Here is a 25304-nt window from a genome sequence, read left to right on the forward strand (position 1 = left end):
CCCAATCTTATTGTGCAATGTTACTATTAATCCAAATAGTAGTTTGACCAAGAGCAAGGCTATTAGGAGTGGCCCACACAGTGTCACCAAATAAATATGCAAATACTCTCAGACCTTAAATATGTCTCACAAATATCAGCCACAATGACAGTTTTATATATATTTAATAATAAATAAATGTAACTGTAAATAAACACAGTTACATCAGAGATCACAATTTTATTTTTTTATTTTATTTTAAGTTTGAGGACCAGGGAAGTCCACTGGGCCACAAATAGCCCCTTTTCAGTGAAGGCCTGGGGAGAAAAGCTCCAAGACATTCCAAGTTAAATCTTACAAAGAAATAACAAAGAGTTCATACAGAACAATTAAACATTACAGAAGAATAATACATTATGTAATAAGCACTTAGAGAGTTAACAGTGAAGAACATGAGGCATTACTAGACCTTTGCAGGTTACGTAAACTCAACATTAACAGAAGAACAAAATGTGACTTAAGCTCTAAGTGAGTTAACTTTTAAAACATAGCTACAATTCATTTGTGGTTAGATGAACCATTATTTATGAAAGAAGCACCAAAACTCTTTGTTATTGAAAGTATAGTACATTAGATAACAGAGAAATTCAGTTCCAGGTAGGGGATGAGAATGTTTTAGGATGACAAGAGGCAATAGTAGTGATAACAGGTGATGATTTCAGTGCAGGGAATAAAGAAAGGGTAGAGGGGGGGTTTATGCTGGAGCATGACATGGGCATTCTCATTTAGCTGTTAGATGAGAGAATAGCTGAGATTTGAAATTAGTATGGTTTGGTAGGTTGCGTATGTGAGTGGGGAGAGAGTTCCACAGTTTAGCTAAGGAGATAGGAAATTAGTAGATGGCCAGGAGGTCATATGGGTTTGTGGACCAGAAGGAGATTTTGGTTTGTGGAGCTGAGTGGACGGTTGGGTATATACAGTTTTAAGGATGTAGCGAGAGATGGGCAGTTTGTAAGTTTAAAGATGAGCTTGTGGGCAATGGTGAGTTGTAGGTAAATGAGGTAGTTGGGTAGTTCAAGCCAATTCAGGGAGAGGAGGGAGTGGCAGTGGTGGGATGAGTATTTAGAATTGGTTGCAAATTTTCAGATCTTATGGTAGCAGACTTCAAGTTTGGAACGTAAGCCAAGGTGGAAATTGGTAAACAGAGGGGCACCATACATAAGGGGGGGGGGCAGGAAGGTGGATGCTAGGGTTTGACGAGTGGAGGGGCTGAGGAAGCAGTTGTGTCTGTAGAGGAGGCCAATCTTTAGGTGTTTTTTTTTATTGCAGAGTAGATGTGGGGATCAAATTTTAGGTCTTCATCTATGATGATGCCGAGAAGCTTTATTGTGGGAACAATTTCAAGGAGGGTGTTGTTCTGGCTCTGTATGGTGAAAGAGGTTTTGTCAATAATTGAGTTTTTGGAAGGGGGAAATAACATTAATTTGCCTTTTTTTTTTTGGCATTAAGAGCAAAGTGGTTGGACTGCATCTAGGAATCTGTTGTGGAGAAGGCTAATTGGGTTTTTGCTAGGAGCTCAGAGGGAGAGAAGGCTGAGCAGATGATTGCTGAGTCGTCTGCATATTGGATGACAGACTATTCTGGGATGGAGTGGTGGAAGTTGTTAATGAATAGGTTAAAGAGTAGAGGGCCAAGAACAGAGCCTTTAGGCAGAGGCACATCTGTAGGCTTATTTACCTGATAGTTCCCCTCCTACACTGACATGGTGATCTATCAAAAGAATAAACTTATCCATATTGCCTCCATACCTCTTTGCAGTAGGGAAAATCTTTCCCTGTTATCATATTGTGTTAGACAGGGAACAATGTGTGGTCTGCTGTTCCATAATATGTACTTCAAATAAATAATAAGTACTGATTCTTACCACTGTGAATGCATGCCACTTTTAATGAATTTTTATCAGCCATAGTTAACTTCTTACATACATACATACATCTCTTTTGAGTGCTGTCATACTGCCAAACAATCCTTGTAGTTGTCTGCCACCAATTAAGACATTGCACTTAATTAACTTGACATATGCAGAGTAACACAATGTAGCCTCAACGATTCTCGAAGCTATATTACCTCATTCTAGAGGTATAACACCACAAGTAGGATGTTTTTCAGTAGTTGTAGTTATCATGGGTATAAAATCTAGTTTGTGATCATTTTTCAACATTTAAAATATAGTACTGTTTACAGTTATCTTTAAGTTTGTTACCAACATTTCACACATACCTCTCAACCTCTTGGGGCAAGAAATCTGGACAAAGCCATTAATAAATAACATAGACGGCGCAGTGGTGCAGCAATAGTGTTGTCTCCTCACAGCAAGAGGTTCTCTGGTTCAATTCTCATCTGGAGTGCCTTCTGTGTGGAATCTGCATGTCCTCCCTGTGTTCTTGTGGGTTTTCTCTGAGTACTCCAGTTTCCTCCCACATTACAAAGACATGCATCTGGAATGTTTCTCCCCGGGCCTCCGCTGAAAACTGGCTTTGTTCCAAGTCAGACTTTAACAAATGTTAAATAAATAAACTAAAATAAATAAAAGTGGGACAAAGGACCAAAAATAGGTACAATTTTTAAATATTGCCCTTATAAAGTTAGAGAGTCGATAGAGTAATGGGTTTTGCATTAGATTGAATGTTCTGAAGTGTATAAAGTCTGAAACTCAAATGCCTGTAATTATTTGTAACTTCAGTCTTTGATTATTTGTCACTAGGATCGCCACAATAGTCAGGAAATCCTTCTATGTGGCACACCTCATCACTAAGGGCTTTTCATCCAGAAAAAAGGAGGTCATTGTCCCACTGTACTAATCCCTCATTAGACCCATTATAGAATACAATGCCCCATTTGGTATGTACCTCATCAAGACATCTGCAATAACTGTAAAGGCCACAGAAATACCTCACTAAAAGAATCACAGGCCTAAAGCATATGCACTATGCTGACCATCTAAAAAAACTCCACCTATACTCTGTTGCATACCGTCTATTGAGAGGCGATCTCTGCTTAACATACACGGCCATGTCAAACCCAGAGCTGTTGGACATGCTACACTTAAAGAAATCCCAATCCCTCAGAGACACACGCTCCAGGGATCTAAACCTTGTCATCACAATGAACAAAACATGCTGGAGGGATAGGTTCCTGACCCAGAGACTCCCCAGACTCTGGAATAGACTGCTCATACATGTCAAGCAGAGCGCCTCTTTGGCCCTCTTCAAAAGGAACCTTGATGATTGGATGAGAGATAGGAATTTCACCCCAAGGGATCATGTCAGTCGCCCTGCTAGACAGGGTCTAGGGAAATAAATACTGTGGGACGAAATAGCCAGGGAATTGTTATGGCTAGGCTTGTATAGGCCCCAGGGCTGATAGCCTAGCACCAACCTATGAACCTAATGACAGAAAACCACAATTTTATGAAAAATGGACCAAAAATATGAGGCAAAAATCTGGACATTCTGCGAATATCTGTGCAGTTGAGAGGTATGATTTCACATAACTTTTACTACATATCTAGACTGTTCAGATTTATACATAGTTTCATAAAATAGCAGTCTTTATACTAACAAAAAAATTTCATAGTCTTTATGGTTCATCTGGCATACCCATTTTCCAATTTGCCAGCTCCTATCAACTTACTCTTACTGTTTATCCACTGTATCTAACCATAAATTAATAATAGGCATTCCATTACATAATAGTGATGAGCAACACTCAGCTATGTGCAAGCTAGATGCTCTAGCAGTTTAAAAAATCTGACTAGTCAGTAAGAGGATTTTAAGGGAAACTTACACTGTGAAACACTGGTATCCACATAGATTACAAGAGGAATTACACTGCGAGATATCAGCATCTATACAGATCACTGCTGCGCGCTGCTGTACAGAAAACAGCAGTTCCAGCTAAAGACTTTAAAAATGTCAGAAAGTTCAGATATTCAATACAGAAACAATTAATGCAGCTTGGACAAAACTATGGGAAGAAACAAGTGTAGAAACAGTGGATATGATAATGTAAGTCTTAACTTGCTCCTAGGTTATGAACCAAGCGCTGTGCAACTGTGATGCTTAAACAGCAGTAAAGATTCAATAAAAAAAACACAAACAATAGCCTGTGCCCAATCAAAAATAGCACAGTATTCTTTCCTTTACACAATCCCAGCCAGAAAATGTGTGAGGTCCCCTCTACTCTCACTAAAGTGGAACTAAGGCACTTCTAACTAAAGACTAAAAAAGGCCAAAAAGGTACAGATATTCAACACAGAAACATTCAACTAATGCAGCTGTGACAAAAACAATGTGAAAATCAGTGGATATGGTAGTGAAAGTCTTAGCTTTTGTAGAGTTTAGTAGAAACCAGCAATACCCTTCATCTCAAGAAGTATGGCTGCCAAACTTCACCAAATGCCTCAGAGCTTGTAGACTATGAGCCAAGTGCTGACCCATTCACCCCCCCTCTTCATTACCATTATTCCTTTTACTGTAGTCTCACCTTATATAACAATGGATTAATACTTAATAATAAAATGTGAAACCTCTGTACAATGTTATTCAGTGTCTTAACCAAAAAGACCACGAGATGGTGAACAGCAGCTGCGTTGTGACAAAAATAAACTTCAAGACAAAACCAAGTTTGCTGCTTGATTTTACAAGTCAGTGATACATTGATTCCATAAACACAACCATTAAAGCACAAGATGTAACCACACCAAGTGACTCCAACAAAGTAATAATTGCTACAATAGCAAACCCACATACATAAAATATATAAGTACCATGACCATTATATAGAGATTCACCTGCATCACCATGGTTACCACTGTTTCCAGTCATTTCTAACAGCAGACCTGACATACTTCTCACTGTCAGTGACCACCAAAAACAAGGATTTCACTGCTCTGTTACAGCAGACTTGTCACTAACCATATCTTCCTGGAGACTGTATGCTCTGAGTATAGTACAAACAGTCTACAGAGTCAATTTTCCCCAAAATATTACACTGTATATTGACTGAAAAAATATATCACACTGTCACTAAATGCCAGTCTTTGTAAGTTCTCGTACTGTACCCGATATCCATCTGAAGAATTAAATGGTTATATAAACATGTTCATCATTTATACTCTTCCATGCACAGTGCTTTACCTAGTATACATTTGTAATGTGTTTTTTAAGTGGATGGAATAATATACTTACTATTTATGCTGTTCTGTTTGTTTATATGCTTTTGTATTCAATGCTGTACCAAGCATCCACCCGTACTACTTGAGTGGTTTTACTGACATGTTCTTTATTTATACTTTTCTGTGCCCAACACTTTACCTTTTCATCTGTACTGCTTACTGAGTGCTCATATTAACATGTTCATCATTTATACTAATGTGTGCTCATTGTGTGGTTATACTGTCATGCTTTGTTTATGCTCCTCTTAGCTTGATACTATAGCTAGTATCCATCTGTAATACTTACTAACTAGATGTACTAACATGCTCATTATTTATGCTCCTCTCTACCTAGTATCTATACCCAGCATCCATCTGTAATACTTACTAAGTGGTTGTACACGTTTGCTCATTATTTTTTACACTGTTTCCCTGATCAGCGAAGAGGAGTACAGTTTGTAATCACTTCAATTACTCACCTCATACTCTGCTCTAATTGAGGAGAGCCTGACTTAATGCAGAAATCATTTAATTATTTTAAGTATTATCCCACAGTTGTACTTTTTCATTGTAATATTGGTTTAAGAATTATGAGTTAGCAATGAGAATGTGCGGCTAGAATTTGAATAGTTGATCAATATATACTAAATATTATCAACCTTTAACACTGTAGAAGAACTCACATTTTATAAATGTGTCATTTTCTGTACCAATGTTTACACTATATCTATAATAATTAGACACTTGCAAATATTTCCTTCTCTATAGTTAAACAGCTCAAAATTGACACATAAGGCCTATTACCACTAACATGCACTTCCCCACTTATGTATTTTCAAAACAGTATACAGCACATATGGAAAGTAAAATGAAATATTACATACAGCAAGCCTCGTCAGTAAAAACTTTTTTAATTATTTAGAACATATGACACGTCAAATCACTGACATTTGTAGTCCTGAACAAAGAACGAAAATGTAACCTCTTTATCAAGTATCCTTTCCTTACAGTAAATGACACAGTAATGGCTTGTGCTGTATCTATGTTTTCAAGATCAGTGTTTCAGACATGAAAGAGTGTTTCTCTACTCACAAATTGATACTTTGTAACAGACACTTAACAAAATGATACTTTGTTCCAGTATTTCAGTCACAAAGAAAAAAGAAGCCAATATGCCTGATGTGAACATAGAAATAATTTGATGCAATATACTTTTCCATAATCTAAATGACATTTAAACACAGTTTTCAACCTCTGAGCATTAAAATTAACAGAAATGGTCTTTAATATAACAGAAAAGTGTTACGGATAAGAACATTTTCTTCAGAACGCCTTTAGTTACTTCAGCCCAGACAGTTATTGATAAGGACTCTTCGTACAGGCTCAGCATATTTATTTAATACAGAGTAAATCCTTAAACAGGTCTAACTTTAGGAAAAAAACTACTAACTCTATAAGACAATCAAGGATAAATCTAAGGGCAAAAATCATAGGGGTCTACATAAATTTATTGAAGGTTCATTCCAGCGAACCTTCATTCATCGAACCATACATAGTGAATGTTCACTTCCACAAATGTTCAGTTCAATTAATTACTTTCCCAGGGAAAGTAATGAGTTGACCAGCATTCAGACCATCATACAAAGGACAGTATTTCAAACCCACACAGGTGGAGGGTTGCATCCCCCCCAACTATATATTCCAACTCTGAGATCACACTACAGTGAGGAAAAGGACAATTTTCTGATGATGGGCAACTCGTTACTTTCCCTGGGAAAGTCATTCATTGAACTGAACATTCACGGAAGTGAACATTCACTGTATATGGCTCAATGAATGAAGGTTCATGGAAATGAACCTTTGATAAAGTAATATAGACCCAAATCATAGTGCCATTATCTAAATTAGAGCAGCTTAGAGGTATGATGATATAATACCTGGTGTATTGAGAAGCAACTAACTACAGGTATACTCTACCTCATTTTAGAGCCTCATTCTTTTTAATTCCTTAACACTTATGTAAAGTAAGCAGTGGTTAATTGCCTTGCATGCACAAGAGAAATTACATATCTGTGGTTTAAATGGCAATACCTTCTTGCGTTCCTTCTGGGACTTGACACTAAAGATGCCTAACCATTATGGTATTTTAGACAGTCTGCAACAGATTTGGACCATGAGAATTTTGTAATGATGCTTTAAGGTACACTTCTCAATGCACTTAGCGGTTGAAATCATTTAGAAATACAATAGCAGACAATCTGCCACTGTTTGCTTAAGTAAACCAAAAGTTTTTTTTTTTTAAATCAGGAACAAACAAAGTAGTGCATAATTACCAATACTTTTTACAGTGGGCAGAACTGTGAATAACTTAAGTACTGTGTTTCTTATGTGACACTTTTTTTCTGAGTTATTTTAATAAAATATAACATCAATAACATAACCATGTAGCTCTGATTACTTTGGCTATTACCTTTTCAGTACTCATGCAATCATTTAGATATTTACCGACAGCAAAGTCTAAGGTCCTACTTTGTACATATTAACAAGCAGCCATCTACTGAACTGGCTGCAAAACAGAAAATATAAATTATATTTCCTTCTGTACATCTGTATATTTGTAAGGACTACATAATAAATTGTTTATGCTTTCTCCCTGTAGTACACAGCTGACACATTATGTTCACTGGTTCATAGGTGGGTACTAGGCTATCTGCCCAAAGGCATTTATAAGCCTAGCCAGAATGTGTTGGCCTTCACCACCCCCTTAGATTAGTTCCCTGTGCCTCTGTCCAGCAGAGCCACTGAAGTAATCCCCGAGGTAAACTTTCTGTTTCCCATCCACTCATCAAGGTTTCTTTGGAAGCGTGTTAGTGAGGAGCTCTGCCTAATGTAGACTGAGATCTTGTTCCAAAGCATGGGAAGTCTCAGGGACAGGACTCTATCCCTCCCGCACGTCCTATTTATTGTTGTGCTGTGGTTTAGATCCCTAGAGCATGTGGCTCGAGGGGATAAGGTTTTCTTTAGGTGTAGCATGTCCATCAATTCTAGGTTGGACATGGCCTTGTAGGTCAGGCAGAGATCACCTCTGAGTAGGCGGTATGCAACCGAGTACAACTGGAGTTTCTTCAGTTGAGCTGCATAGGGCATCTGTTTGAGGCCATTGATCCTCTTGGTGAGGTACTTCTGTGGTCTTTCCAGCTGTTGCAGGTGTCTTGTAAGGTACATCCCAAATGGGGCGTTGTACTCTAAGATGGGTCTGATGAGTGATGAATAGAGGGGCACAATGACCTCTTTTGATCTGGATGCGAACCCTTTTGTGATTAGGTGGGCCAAGTAGAAGGATTTTCTAACCACTTTGGCAATGTGATTATCAAAGGTGAGATTACTATCTACTTGGGTCCCCAGATCCCTTATTACGTCTTCCGTATTTAGGGGTCTACCACCTATGTGGTAGTTTGTGGGTACTTTGTTTTTTCCAAAAGGGATGACTATGCACTTTTTGGCATTTAGCTTGAGGCCATGATTTTGACACCAGGTATCCGTCTCACTGAGACCCTTTTGGAGGATGTCTGTGTCAGCTGGAGAGTCAATTATAGCCCCTAGTTTGCAGTCATCTGCGAACTTGGTCAGCCATAGTCCTCCTGTGCTTGCTTGTACCTCTGAGAAGTATATGCCAAACAGGAGGGGTCCTAGGACTGAGCCCTGGGGAATGCCACTTGTAACCGGTTTAGAGTCGGACTTAGCTCCCACAACTCTCACCATGTAGGTTTTGTCCATGAACCAGCTGGCAACTCATCTTGTGATGTAAGGGTTTATGTTCAGACTGGTGAGCTTGTCTATAATACCAGAATGGGGAATGGTGTCAAAGGCCTTAGCGAGGTCTAGGTAGGCTGTGTGTACCACCTTTCCCTCATCTGTAGCCTTGGTAACTGTCTCAAAGAAGTCCACCAGGTTTAGGAGGCATGATCTGCCCTTAACAAAGCCAAACTGGGTAGGGTCCAGTGTTTGGAGGTTCCCAATGTCTCTGTTAATGAGTTCTATGATGATGCACTCCAGAGCCTTACAAACCAAGCTAGTCAGGCTTATAGGGCGATAGTTTCCGGGGTCTGTTGTGGCTCCACCTTTGTGGAGTGGAATAACTGTTTCTGTGCGCCACTCTATGGGTATGTAGCCTGTGGAGAGGCTGAGTATGAACAGTGTGTTTAGGTGAGGGGTTAGTTTGTCTTTGAGCTTGTGTAGGATGCAGCCTGAGACACCATCCGGTCCCATTGATGCTGTGTTTTTGGCTTTGGAGAGGGCTGTTTTAACCTGAGTGTCTGTGATTTCAGGGACTCTACATTCTTCTGGTATGGTTATGGGCCCTTTTGGGGGTGAGAGGGGGGTGAAGTTTGCTCTGAACCTGTCTGCCAGGATGTTGGCGATATCGGTCGGTTCAGTGTATTTTGTGGCATTCTGCACTAACTCCGAGCAGATCTGAGCATTGCCACTTAGATTCTTTACATAGCTAAAGAATGCCTTGTGGTTATCTTTAGAATCCTTGGCAATTTTTCTTTCAAAGCTCGCCTTGGATGATTTTATGAGGGATCATAGTTTCTTGCTGATACTGATCAGGGATGTCTTCCCTTCTTGGGATTTTACTCTTTTCTGTACAAGTTTCCTCCTTCTGTTGCATAGCTTGTTTTTGGCAGGAGTCCAACCTGAGTGTCTGTGATTTCAGGGACTCTACATTCTTCTGGTATGGTTATGGGCCCTTTTGGGGGTGAGAGGGGGGTGAAGTTTGCTCTGAACCTGTCTGCCAGGATGTTGGCGATATCGGTCGGTTCAGTGTATTTTGTGGCATTCTGCACTAACTCCGAGCAGATCTGAGCATTGCCACTTAGATTCTTTACATAGCTAAAGAATGCCTTGTGGTTATCTTTAGAATCCTTGGCAATTTTTCTTTCAAAGCTCGCCTTGGATGATTTTATGAGGGATCATAGTTTCTTGCTGATACTGATCAGGGATGTCTTCCCTTCTTGGGATTTTACTCTTTTCTGTACAAGTTTCCTCCTTCTGTTGCATAGCTTGTTTTTGGCAGGAGTCCACCAGACTGGTTTCCTTTTCTTGGAGGAGTGAGTCTTGGTTTTGCTTGGGATAGCACGATCCATGCATTCTTTTAGTTGACCGTAGAATGCGTTAGTAAAGGATTTTTCAGCTTGGACAGTGTTATCCTTCAGCATGGGGCCTTTGAAACTTTCCACCTCGGTTTTAAGTAATGTGAAGTTTGCTTCTGAAAAGTTTTTCATGGTGGCTTTCTTGTCCGGGGGTGGGGGTGGTATATGGTTATCCAAAGTGATTTGTTTATGGTTAGATCTAACCAGCAGGGGGTTGACCTCTGGTGTGGAACACCGGTCTCCCATGTTGGTGATGACCAGGTCCAATATGTTGTCACCTCTGGTGGGAGTGTTGACCAGTTGAACCAGGGCATTTGAGTTTATAAATTCTAGGAAAAGTTGGGCAAGGGAGTTAGTACTTGAGTAGTTCTCCCAGTTAATGTTTGGGTAATTGAAATCACCCAATATTAGGGTGCTTGGTAGGACCTTTATGTTTCCCAGTGTTTACAGAAACATGGAATGGGGGTCCTGGGACATCGTGGGTGATCTGCAGCAATCTACAATTTGAATTGCAGTTTTGCCCATTGTCAGTTGCACGTGGAAGATCTCTGAAGCTGTGCTGTGCCACTAGCCTGGAGGTGTAGGTATCCTTGATGAATATGGATACGCCCCCGCCTTTTGTATTTCGGTTTGGGTTCTGTGGCCGAAATGTATGGTATGAGTTGTAGCCTGGTAGTGCTAGGGTGCTCTCTGGAGCCTTAAACCAGGTTTCTGTTACTGCACATATATTGATTTTCTCCATAGTGAGGAGTACCTCGAGTGCGTGCATTTTGAGGTTTAGACTTCTGGCATTGAGTAGCATTACCCTCAGTTTTTTGTTACTTGTGCTATTTACGGCGGTGGTGTTGTCTTTTGAGCCTTGCCTAAAAACGGCACTATGTGGGTGGCAAGAGCCTTGGCAAGTATTAGAAAGCCTAAGGCTGACAGGCGCAAGCCATCTCTAGTGAAGCAGCATGGCTTGTCAAGCATGTCATGCCAGACAAACAGACACTGGATCCCCTTTGAATGACACCAGAAACTTAGCCAATTGTTGAAATCGAGAATTTTTTTCTTTATACCGTGGTATCATTCTTGGTGAGGGCAGGATGCTACTCAGGGTCAGGGTCATACCGGCCTGGGCTACGTGATCAGAGAGCTATTCCATGTCTCTTTTCATGTAGTCCAGGGAGGTTCGGCTCAGGTCATTCACACCAACATGGACAATGACAGAGTCATATTTGTACTTGTTCTGGAGTGACCTGAGTGCTTGTGTTATGTGGCGGATCCTGGCACCCGACAGGCAGCTCACAGTAACCTTCTCCTTATTCAGCCTAGTGAGTGGGATGTCAGTATGCCTGACTATAGTCTATAGTCACATATTGCTAGTATGTTGGGTATGTTATTTTGCCTTAAGGGCTGTGATTGCATGGCACACTGGTTTTGTGAAGTATGTGTTTCATGGTTTGTGTTGAGGGGGTGGAGGTTGCTTGGATGTTTGCTTTGGAGGTCTCTGTTGGTTTTGCAGATTTTTATTTACAGCCTCTGAGTATGTTTCCATGTATTTATGTGTGTTTTTTGCCGGTGCTGGTTTAATGGGTCTATGTAAGACTGGTGGTGTGATGCATTTCCCTTCTCCTCTTGACTGTCTGATCCAGTATTGGGTTGAGAGAGCTTAGCCTCTAGTTTGGCTGTATAACTGCATCTCTCGCATGTATTAGTGTTTGGTGGTAGGAGGAGGGGGTTGTCTGTGTACATAAGGCAGTTGTAACATTGCCTCAAAATGCCCAGATTCATCAGTTGGACTAGACAGTACACCTGAAACTGCCCTTTAGACATACCTGGATAGGTACAGTGAACTGTTTTACTGGATGGCTGGTACGGTCGAATAGAGAGCCTTGTCCTTTTGTACAGTACAGGAGGGTCTAGTGCTAGGGTCTATAAGTGCTTGCTATAAATTTTGAGCAAGTGCCGGGCTGAGAAATTAATGGCTTGAGTGCTTAAGTTGAAAGTTTGTCTAGTTCCAAGGGAAAAATTGAAGAGTAGACTTTGTGAAGCCGGGAATAGTTTTACCCTAGCTAACTGGTGCTGCCCGGTGCGCAAAACTGGGCAAATACGGTATTTACAGCAGGGAAATGAAAGAGAGAAATTAGCCCAAAATGGCCAATAAACTACTAATTTCTGGGCTAAAGTTTAAATTAAATTAAACAGATTTTTTTATATGTAGTGCAACATATTTTTAACAGTGTAGTTTATAGTTTAGAACTGGACAACAGTTGAAAACTATTTTATTTTAAGCTAGTAGATACTTTATGTAGCTCTATTTACATTGTGTACACTACAGCAGTAACTTTTAGAGTACGTTCACTTCTAAATCATGGCGGCATACAGTAATGTCATCTGGAGACAATCTAAGAATCGGTACTGACCTTTAACACAGCTAAATCATCTTTCTTTACTGTACACCTCTAGAGAAAACAGCAAAGCAAAATTCTACTGTCCACCTGATCTTGGATAAAGACTTGAAACCATAGTATACTCTGAAATGCAGAACAATGCACTTCTTCACACAGCAGGTCTTCCTTAAAGTATACCAACCATATTTAGTAAGCAATCAATTTAAAATCTCTACATCATTTGGGATTTAAAGAAAGATTGCTTCTAATATCAGAGTTAATATGGAATGTATCTGAGAAATATGATAACTATTTTCAGCACCAAAACTATAAGATTTCATTATCTAAAGCCTTCTGTGCTTCTTCCCTACAATGGATACCACCTGACTGAAATAACATTACTGGAGCTGGTGGTATTGTGAATTGCAATTAAATTACTCTTTTATGACTGGTTTTGTTTTTCACCCTCCATTATATTTTATTTGTCCAATATATCAAAACTACAGTTTAAATGTTTTAGAATTATGTTGCAATTCATTATCTTTTCTTGAAAACTACAGTACAAATCTTTTAAGTCCCAAATCGCTCAAATATCATTATGGTATTCATGTTGAAATAAAGTACTGGTGCAGTCTGACCCTTCCTTCATTTGCTATACAACTGGCTGCTACAGCTCTGCACCATAAATGAAACTCAAAGAAATAAATCTTAGACAAATCATAAGTCCAGGGTATTTCTGAAACACTAATGATAAAAATACTTTTTTTTTTTTCTAGAGTCTTTGTCTGATAATCAACAGTACCAGGTAGTCAAAAAGAAGGAAAATTGGGTACCAGGTAGACACAGACATCTGCTACAACTCAAGCCAAAGTTAATGATTAGGTTCTGAAGAATGTAAAAAGTCCTACACTTTCAGTTGTTCAAAGACAGCCAGATTGATACAACCCAGTTTCAGTGACTGAATAAGAAAAATAAACAAAATTATAGCTTACTGAATACTGGACTGTGCAGATCCCAATTTGATACGTTCTTCCTCCATTTAAATAGCTGACTTGACACACAGGAAATGGCAAAACCAAATCAAAGATTACAAGTCACACATTAAGAAATATATTCTGTATACTAACTCTTAACAGAGCGTAATAAATTAATAGAAAATATACAAAGAATATTCATTAAAGCAATTTATGGAATAACTTACAGTTTTGATAATGATGTTGGAAGAAACGCACAAAAATTACAAAAGACTAAGGACGTTCATTTACACATTGGGTTGTCATTTCATACAGCACACAGGGCAATACTTTTAATATGTAAATCTTTTCCAACTTATTTTACTGCCTTCCACTGAAACTAAACAGTACATAAAGAAGTACAGATGTAATAGCATTATGCACACAACTAAACTCTGCTATCTAAAGCCTGAAGTTTCAGGTGCTACATTGAGCTAATTATGCGATGTGGCTATGATACTTCTTTCTTCATCTCTTCAAAAAGATCAGAAGTTTCAGTTATTTCTTTTCTAAAAATAAGATGTTTATGTATTGTTTAAATAAAGCTTGTAATGTGTTATCACATACATTAATACACACACACACACACACACACACACACACACACACACACACATATACATATTGAGACAGAGAGAGAGATACAGTTTACTAAAGTAAATGCATTTAACACACTTGATTTACTTTTGTTAAATATTATTTAGTGCTTCATCAAATGAAACATACATACCTGCACATATAGTTGGAAGCTGCTTCTTATGAATAATAACAATATAAGTAATAAACTATAACTGTGTGAGAAATACTTTAGTCTGCCCGTACAAGGAAGTGAAAAAGTCTCAGTACAGCTAAAATCCTGTTTCACATATTTCAGGTCACCTTCATTTGAGACTATCATATTATGTAGCTCTCAAAACTACCCTATCTCACAAGTCTCCTTCAAAGAGAAGGGTATTCATTTAGAAAACATAAACATCACAACCAAAATTAACAGTATTCTGCAAAGTGAAACACAAATGACTTCAGCAGAAATAAAACACAGGTATGTATTATTTTTACTGTGCCATGAATCTACATATTTACATTTAAGTAAGCATACTGCAATAAGAGTCAGTGTCTGCTATTGTTCCCTTTATGGGTGTCCGTGACCCTTGACTTAGTGACAAAATTTCACAGATGTACTGTGTTGCAGAATGCTGACTATACTGCATCCTCTTTCTTTTCTTTCTTTTTTAACATATAAATTAGTTCCACTGAGCTAATTACTGCATTAGAAAAACAAGAGTCCTAGGTTGCTAGGTAACACAAATCTTTGCAGGATGTGTACCCCACAGCAAACATTGCAACTATTACACCATAGATGCAAAATACAGTACTACCGTGTTTATGTAACACAAAGACTGAGAGGTTTGTCTTGTTTTCATACAGAGTTTAACTAATGCAGTTTCCAGGAGGTTTACCTTCTTCACTGTAAATACTGACAGTACATCACAGTATGATGTCATCTTAACAATTCCTACTTTATGGTGCTTTCAGTGAATGAAAACAACTGATGGACTTTCACATACTGTGTTTTAGCCATAACTGGAGTTTTAAACAAAGAAATAAATGGGCATCTATATAAAACTACATTCCTACCTGACATTTGAAAATGCCATAAAACTGCTAAAACTAAACATGGCATCATCTGCTTTGTTGTCAGCAAGTTTTCTAAGAAAATGCCATCACAAAAACCTCTTCTCAGGCTTGTGAAATGTGTAAAAGACATCCTTATGCCTATGTCTTAACTAGACTTCTCTCTCGTTATCTTATTATATACTTTGTTTTAGCAGAAAGACAATAAAAAAGCATTTGGTTAAAAATTTTTGTGAAAGGACAGATTAACTTACCGATTTACTCAGGTAACTATTACTTTTTAAACTGGTTATATTAAGATATATAATATTGGAACAGTGCTAGTTAGCTTATTAATCTAACTTACAAAATGCAGACTACCGCTACTTTAATTAATTACTTGTTAGCCAGTTACTGTAACTTACATGCAAACAGAACATTTGAGCTTCAAAACACCAAATACTATGTCCCCAACCATGATACATGAAATGCAAAGAGCATCTAAACAGGTAAACCTTGCATGATTTCATAGTAGGTGGTGGTAGAGTTCAGAAGACCAAGAGGCATGTGACCTTGAGTTATATACTTTAAGTAAAAATGTGTGGAAAGCATAGTTTTACACATCTTTTTTATACAGAAATTGTGGTGACAAATCTATTCTGATTGTTCAGGTTCAAGCCACAGAAGTGATGTGTAAACAGTCAAGGTTTTGTGAGAAACAACAAAGGGCATGTTGTTCCATGAGTCATTGATTTTTATGTAAAGTTTGACTTAAGCACAGATAAGCCAATTACATAACTTGAAAAAGATAGTCATTACAAATACAGAGACATCTTATAACTTGTGGTCCTAATATATATAACATTAGTGAAATGTCAACATGTGTTGCCCTGTTGCTATTGTCTAAATATATCTTATGCTGCAGTGAACAAAGTCTGTCATTTGCAGCAGTTACATGCTACTCAGTTTTGAAGTGGCCAGTTCAGACTGCTTAATCTTGAAAAAAAAAATAACATGCAATGAAGCTTCACATAAAGTAATGCAACAGCTTCACACCTAAACTAGTCAGCTGTCATTTTCTGCCATTATTTGTGCAACTATCATGTAAAGTGTTATTTAAATGAGTGTAAAGAAATGTCTATATATTTCTAATAAGTAATAATAATTACATATTATTTTTTTTACAAACAGGCAGCCATGTCCAGCACTACTACATCTCCAACAAAATTAAAACAATGTCAACAGGATAGCACAATACTCCTCCCCACAAACTGTTAACATAGCATTCTGGTGATCAGAATAACATTTACGATACTTTGTTCTGCTAAATGTTGAGGAGTTTTAACAGATGGCCCATTACATACTATGATTCAGAAACATGAGGCCATGTTTGGCTGGTTGTTATTTTATTTTGGAATTATTTCTACACATAAATATTAAAAAAGTGTTACTTAATTAGCAAAGGAACTCTAGTCACCAGTTGTTTTTTTTTCAGTTCAGTCAGCTTGAAGGTCAACAATGGTAGATCAGCTGTCTTTGTGACGTAGTTTTAAGAAAATATTTTGTTGTTCAGTGTTACTGCAGTTCATTTAAAATGTTTGATTTCTGATAGTAATAACGGTGAATATATAATTTTAATTGACTGCCATATATTTCTGTATGATAGCAATATATGTGCTACTATAAGTGATTGCAAAAGCATAAGGCACTACAACACAATCTCTAAAATGATGAACATTCCTTCAGAAATGGAGTAACCTCAGTACAAATTCCTAGATACTGATCCAGCACACATCTGACATTAAATGTCACTGCCAAACAGACAACTGTCTCAAATATGGTATACCTTACTCACTAAAAGCATTCAAGTACACTGTAAAAATACACGGTATCAACATACAATATTAAATAAATATGTTAATATATCTTCTTTTATGTTATACACTGGATTACATTAATAGTTGTAGTGAATAAAGATGTATTTTTAAATGTTTATTTAGGGAGGAATAGCTTTAAAATGAACAGAAAGAAAATGTATTCAGATGTCCAGCTTCTACATTCAAACAAGTAGAACTGAATCTTAACACTTGCGGTCTTTACATTTCTCTTCATCAGGAGGGTCTGTATAATTTTTGATTTTAAATGAACATTTTAATGCATAATTAATTTTTACCCCAAAGCCCTTTTGACAGGGTAAATACATATTTTATTACTTTAAATAATGCTGCTGATCTGAGCAATTTAACTGACATACAACTTTTGGGCTGTGCTAAAGAAACTATTATCCACAATAAATCGCAAGTACAAAGTTCTCTAAACATTCATTGGTCCACAAGTCTATATTAAACTAAACAATTTACACAACATTGCCCAAGTTATCTACTTTTGATGCTACTATAACCAGTGACTGCTTGCTCTATGCATGTTTTGTAACACAAATCAGTCACTCAAAGTAGTAGTTCTGATACAGTCTTAAGATTTACAGCTCGCTATACATAACTAAACAAGAGCAAGCTCAGACTTCAAGGGCAGAAGATACGACTGCATAACTTGTCCTTTCACTAATAACATGTTTTTTCTGCAGCATGAGTACAGGAAGGAAACATGCTGCAAAACATACACAAAGAGTAATTTGGCACAGAAATGGTTTCTTATACATAAATAAAAGAAGCATGAACCTGACTTACAGGAAAATAAATATAAATAAAACATTTAATAACTCTGAAATATTTATATACCACTCACATAATCATAATTATCATCTGCACTGTGTGGAATGTACGCAGATGTTGGAAACTGACACAAATAGTCATTTGCCAAATGTGATCAGACCCTCATGAGTTTATTCTTCTCTTGAGGGGTATCGATTATTTATGTGCTTATCAGTAAACAGATATATACATGCTCTGACTCTCAGCCTGAATGCATTTTAAGGTTCCATTAAATGTAAAACTATGCACTTTCTGGTAATGCCATTATCCAGTGAGAAGTTTTAGCAAGAGTGAACAGCAAATATTGAAGGGCAAACAACAGGAGTTGTTACAAGGGCAATGGGTTATGTCTTAAGAATGCAACATTATCTGAAATATCTCCCCATGCCTGCAGTACTGACACTGGAACATTGTTTTGGATGTGTGGCTTCTAAACCTGAGCCTTGTTCAAATGCTCACAATCCTGGAAATGTAAAACACAGTGTCTCAATTGTAGATACATCATTAAACCTCGCAAAATACACACAAAGCCAACTGTGACTTTTGGTATTCATATTACAAGCAGTGTTACCTAAGTACACTACTGCCCTCACTACTAGAAAAGATAAGTAAATGTCTTCAAAAATATAAACTAACTAAATCAATCAGTAAATAAATACATAAAAATGCATTCTCAACATTCACATGCAAATGTTATCACTTAGAAAACAGAATACTAGCCTTTCCCAGCACAAATACACACACACACACACACACACACACACACACACACTGTGAAATTACTTGATTCTGTTTTCCACAGCTGGAGTAAAAAGAGATTGCATTACCAAATGGCTACATTTTCTTAAGTCCCAGTTGCCAACACCGCCTAGTATGCTTTATGCAAAATATATGTTGCAGTAATAAAGTTTACTTTTCCTTCAGGTATTGCTCTGATGTGCACTCGAGGACATCATTGTTAAAGTTATGATGATAACTCTGACATGCAATAAAATAGTGTTTGACACTTCATCAGTTACCAAGGGGGGGCTGCTGAAGACCGCATCTAGCAATCAAAAATAAACTTAAATGAGTATCCTGGTAATCTCTTGCAGCTACTGAAAAATAACAGTAGTCTAGTAAAATCACATAATTAGCTCTGCATGACTGTACTCTTTATTGACTTTGTTAAAATCCTTTTGGCTTGTAAGATGATGCCTGCACAAGATCTGTTTGGAGGGAAGAAATTCTGACTGCTGCACTAAGTACGTGTAAGGATACGGGATGTCCTTGTTCTCCAAACCAGTAGAAATTAATCTTAACATCCGAAGTCCTTACATGACCACGAAAGATTTTTTTAAGGAGACATTCTACTGTATTATTAATTTCACCCAACAACCCTCCCAAACGCGACCGACAACAGCTCGCATGTATGTTTTTGTAACTCACAAACTCATAGACATAACATCGGTGGTGTTGGCCTGATGGCAGTGGCATAATAAAAGTCAGTATTTAATGAATTCAGCCCTCAACTATTTGGTAGAAACCCACAAATATTACGGAAAAAAGACCACCATTACAACTCGAGGCAAAAATCTGGACATTCTGCAAAAATATGGACAGGCGAGAAGTCGTACCCCTTGGTAACATCACCAGTGTCCTACCTCACTCTGAACCCAGACCCAGCAAGGGAAAAAATGAAGACAGTTGTAAATTTGGAGCTCGCGCAGCATCAGTGACAGCTCTTGTTAAATTAGTATGCATATATATCAACGACAACTTGCAGATATTTTCCAAAAGGTATCACTACACAACTCAGAATTTAAAAAATGTCTAATGATGTAGTTTCAGGAAAAAAAAAACTATATATGTCATTCGTGGATAGAGTTCAACAACTGGTCTTTGGAAACAAGAAAATGGAACTTAACTTCTTATTAAGATAAATATGTATAGTAAAACCAGGATGGCTTGAAGAATCAGAGGCATTTGCGAGGTACCCTCATGTAATTAATAACTTAAGACTGTATCTCAGCATTACAAGTGCCCACAGACTTTCAACCATGTGCTTCCAAATGTTATAAAACCGTGGAAGTGTTTAGGGGCTTCCCCACTCTGGCTTCATTAGGAAAGGTCAACTCTCCGAAAAGTGCTCTAGCCCTCATTACCCAAAATAAATAGTTAAAGTAATACTTTATATCTGTATTAACGTTTCTTACGAGAAGTTCTGATTGGGCATAACCTATTTTCAGCAGGGGGCAACGAAGAAAGGGTAAACACGTACACAGGTATACAGTGACAGTGAAACAGAGCAAATAGTAGGAAAATGCAAATACTTGAACAGTAACTAGAATAACAATAAAAGAAAAAAAGAGTATACTGCAAACATACATCACCTATACTATACGTTCAGTGTGTATTAGTAAGCGATATTCATTCTACAACAGTTCTATTATAAAATACTACTATTCCGACCTTTTTTCCACGTTGGTAAGTTGGTGCCCCTAGCGACCGGCATTCGCAATTAATGGCTGCCGAAGTTTTTTTCTACTGTCACCGTCCGTCGTCAAGCAGTGCGAGGGATCCAGGTGGATCGTCCACTGCCGCCGAGGTGTCAAAATGTCTGAAGCAGAGCTGCGCGTGCCTTCTTTGGGTCCTACACCTAACGAGAATGTAAGACAGCAGTTGTAAATGGGTGGGGTACGCTTCTCAGTAAATGAGGGGATTGGGGAGGGACTGTGCTGACTGGGTCGTCCCAGGAGCAGGAGGATCGTCACCGCCTTGAGCTTCACAGCAGCACTCGTCCCAGTGGCTGGCTTTGGGGTGCTTTTTTCAGCTCATCCTTGCCCCCCCACATGTCTTCGCTTTCAGGCTCCCCCCTTCCACCTGCTGCTGCGACTGCAGGTGTCTCTGCCACTTCTCTAGAGTCGTGGGTCGTGACTCGTACTGAAACTATCGGCTAACTTCAGTGAAGGTCCCGGAGGAGGATTTCCGAAAGGAAGTCAGGTGCGAACAAGTTGTATAAACACATTAAACGAAAACAAAAACTGATGCCAATTGTCTGTACTGTGAAGTCCCGAGAGGGTCTGACTACTGTTCGTGCACGGCCCCTTCCGGACATTTTAGAAAAAAGTCTGAAGGCGCCACACCATTTGAAGAGAGGATTGTTGAAGCTTCCGGAGTGCGTTCTATCTGTCTTAGCAGGTTTATCTCGTAGGGTGTACATACACGATCCCATGCCGACGTGTCGGCTGCGTAATTGTACATGGGGAGTGTGAATGAATGAATAGTAGTGAAACTTAACGTGTAAATTTTAGAGACGTATACCAACAACAAGCACAAACCGAGTCTCTGTAAATAACTCAGCAGGTTTCCCTTTGCGTCTAACCAGAGCGAGCGTGTTTTGGCAGCACTTCTAGAGAAAGGACATCAACAGATTTCGGTTAAAAATTACCCGGGTGTGAATGCATTGAGGCAAAACTGGTCATACTTTGACATAACTATCTCCTTTCCCTTTCAAGGACCTGACTATACTGCTGCTGAACATCTGTTCTGTTTATACTTTTCTCGTCGCCGTGCTGCTCGACTATTTCAACATTATTTGACTTCACCTCCGTTCCACTGTACACAAAAGTACAGTATTAGGTTCAGTATTTAAAAAGAAGAAAAGTAAGTAAATACATAAAACAAAACATGACACCCACTGACCCTCAGCACAGATTACAACAGCATCCGAAGAATGCGTTTTGATCCCTTCAGGAGAAATCGATTACATTATCACGGAAAGGCACTGCCAGTTTACACCTTAGGTGTAGCAAAACAGTTTTTTTTCCTGGGCAGCTATAGAGTTTAGTGTGTGTGAAATTGTATTGTTCAAGGTTTTTGCAACAAAACAATTGAACTATTTTCTTGTCTTACCGTTTGCACATGCTGCCATTTTTTAAATCTCTTTAACGAGGGCTTTAAACGGGGCGCAAGCAACGGAACTTTTTCAGTCTAAAATGTATGATACAATCGATCAAGCAGTTTTGATTTTAGAATAGTAAATCATACTTTCTTAATAAGTTGAAAATGTTAAGTTAAAGTTTTTTTCTCAAACCCGTTTTTTTTTTGTTCGTATTTTATATTTCTGAAAAAAAAAACCTCAGTCTTTTTAGGAAGATATTCTGGTCACTTACATATTGTTACCAGCCCTCCTACTTCAGTTGGCTACTCGGGAGAAAAAGTGTTTTATTTGATGTTACTCAGGACACTAAATTGGCCCTAGGTGTGAGTGTGTGCGTGCCGGGCTGGCAACTCGACACCGTAAAACTTCACTGCCAATCATAAGCGGACAGTTGATCCGCTGTGGCGACCCCTAGCCGGGAAAAGCCGAAAGAAGAAGATGCTACTCTCTGTCCAACGCGGATATTTAAAGATGCCCCCTGATTACGTGCCTGTTTGATTAATCACAGTTTTGAGTTTGTTTATTTCCTTGCGTGAATGGAGGGATGGAGTGTATCAGATATATAAATACAAGTTTTATGTTTTTTATAGTAAATGTCTTCTTATTCCTATTAGATTTACTGTGTGCATAGTAACTAAGAACACACTCGCAAATTACTGAATCCAAATCTAATGTAGTGCAAGTACCAGCATACCTAAATGTTAAACGCTGCAGCTGCATTTCTTCTAAGTACAAACGCAATCCATCTAAATTAGAATTTATGTGCCTTAACCATAAACATATTGAGAACAGGGGTGTAATCAGAGACTTCTGTTTTGTAATCACACCCATTGTTTCCTCCCAACCCACATGACGTTTAAAAATGGACACATTTTATAAAATGTTAACCCCAGCTCTTGTTAAATGTATGCAATGTATCATTTTTTTTACCTTTTTTCTTTAAAACTTTTAAAGATTTTGTTTATAAATTATAGCAATACTATCTGCAAACAAGCTATGAACCTGTTGCTGGGGGCATTCATTTATACACAAACTATAATCTGATAAAACACAAAGTCATACCCAGGAAAATATACTCATTTGAGTAAAAAGACTATGCCTGTCTACACCCTGGATTGAGAATATATACAAACCTTTCTGTTATAGAATTTGTTTAATAATAGTGATATGTTTTCTATGTAGGACATTGCACAGTTCTTAAAATAACATACTGAGATTTGAAGGAATGATTTGGCAGCATATAATGTTGTGGTCTAATATGACATCTCATCATCTGGAATAGTTCAAAATGAATTTCCATTTGTTGTAGGCTTCAAAATAACAATGTCCTTTCAGAAAAAAATAAAAGTTTCCTTTTCCTGGTAGATTTGATCATTTGTTTAAATCTTTTTTGATTTTTGATTCCTTGAAAATGGTCAGACATATTGTAGGAAAAAAAACAGGTATAATATTGGGGGATATTACAAATGCAGTTACAGTATGAAACTTATAGAAGAGTCAAAGGATATACAACTTCACAAATCTTCTTGCAGTGCTTTTTGGAATAATTACACCTGCTGAAACATGCTTTTGTATGTTTTACCTGTGTATTTCTTGTCATTTTACAAGAGCTGCAGCATTCCTCCAAGAGTCTTTTGACAAAAACAAAAAGACAAAAAAAAAAATGGCATTTACAGTGAGGTCAATGCAACCTAAAAATGAGGTGCTATGTAAAAGGTAAGACTGGATGATATCTTTTTTATACATATAAAATTGTAGAAACGTGTAAGAAAAATGACTGAAAATTTTTGTTTGTTTTCCAAATTTTTTATAGAATGTTGCAGCAAGAGTGCTGGATTTCCCATTGCAAACTCTGTTGTGTAGCATATATTATTCAACTTTAAACACCTGGAATTCTCGGGAGTGCTACTTAGAAACTGCTTAATTCCATGTTTATGAATATACAAATTGTCAGGAAGAACACAATAAACTTACTTTAGGCAAGGAAGAATCATTTAGAAAGTTGTGAAAACAGTCATTATTGTAGTAAGTAGGCTATTGACATGGTATTACATTTTTTTTCTTGAAATTGTGTTTTCTTGGTAATGGCACATTGCTACATTTCTTTATCTTAGCAGTTTCTTCATTTGAGATGGGAAATAAAATAGAACTTCAGCATTTAAGATTTTATGTAAGGTTTGCTTTCAGAGCCTGGAGTTGCTGTAGAAGAAAGCACTGCTGTTCTTCTTTGTATGTTGCTTATATTGATTCACTGAATATACACTGAGCTGTTGTGCTGCAAAACCCATCTGCAGTGAGGTAAGGTCACTTGGCCTCTTGCTGGCTGATAAACCTACCTTACTTGTGTGTGTGTAGGGGGGCAGCAGCCATGTGTACTTGCATATGGGGAATGGCAGTTATTAATAGAACAAGTGCGGGGAAAAATATACCTCTAATGGAAGAGTTTAAGTACTTTGGGGACTTAGTTATGAGCTAAGGCAGAAATGTTTGTGAGATTTTTTTCTGTTATTTTTTTGTCTCCTATGCCCACCAAGTATCATGCCTCCCCAGTCACATACTAGCCCTGATTCCATGTTGGTGGAGACCATCATCCTTTTATATTTGCCAATGCGGTGTTGTGCATGGGGACACTATCCAGGCAGAATTTGGAGGTTCTTTGTGCTCTCACTGACATCCTGGTCATAACAGCATTTGTATTTTTTTATCCCTAGCCCCCCCCCATTGGTGATGGTGATGAACCCACTAAAATCACTGTAGGGGCCTGTGCTCCCCCATATCTGTGCATATCCTCTGTTTTGCACACAAGACAAGGAATTACCATTTTTGGCTTGGGCAGATACAGTGCATGCCCTTCCCAGCTGACTATTGATTTTGGTTTTATGTGCAACTTCTGTTACACTACATCATAGTGGCAGATACAGTCAGCTGGTAGCCAGCACCCTCCCTCCATCCCTTCCAGGATAGGACTACCTAGTCTTCAATAGAGCTACTAATTAAACTTGGGCAACTGGGGTTATAGCCAGGGATTTTTCCATCATTGCTAAAAGGATGGCTAAGGGAATTAGGACATTGACCCCATATAGCTGCAGTAGTAGAAGCAGTACTGCAGACATTTGGATCTGTGGTGGTGAAACAGGAAGTGAGTCATAGTACAAAGCTGTCAGTTTTCTGGTCAGACAGTTTACTTATTTTATGTATAGTTTGGTAAGGAGGAATTTTCAGACAGAATCAGCAGAAATAAGTTTTTTTTTACAAGATATCAGTATTTAGTCACTTTGACAGACTGAGGAGTTTAGTACTCTGGGAGTACCTCAGTGTACAGCTA

At 38.1% G+C, this 25304-nt stretch overlaps 1 protein-coding gene across 2 annotated transcripts in view; it reads right to left on the minus strand.

Annotated features, from left to right (window-relative positions):
- SATB1 (SATB homeobox 1) overlaps positions 1-21001 on the minus strand; it is a 1726940-nt gene extending 1705939 nt beyond the window's left edge. For both annotated transcript variants that reach the window (XM_044066968.1, XM_044066966.1), the window contains exon 1: positions 20509-21001. The gene's annotated coding sequence lies outside the window, so the exon portion shown is untranslated. The remainder of the gene's footprint in view (positions 1-20508) is intronic.
- Positions 21002-25304: the final 4303 nt, after the last annotated feature.

The sequence above is a fragment of the Protopterus annectens genome, chromosome 3.part1 (assembly GCF_019279795.1).
Source record: "Protopterus annectens isolate FY-2018-M chromosome 3.part1, PAN1.0, whole genome shotgun sequence".
NCBI lineage: Eukaryota > Metazoa > Chordata > Ceratodontiformes > Protopteridae > Protopterus > Protopterus annectens.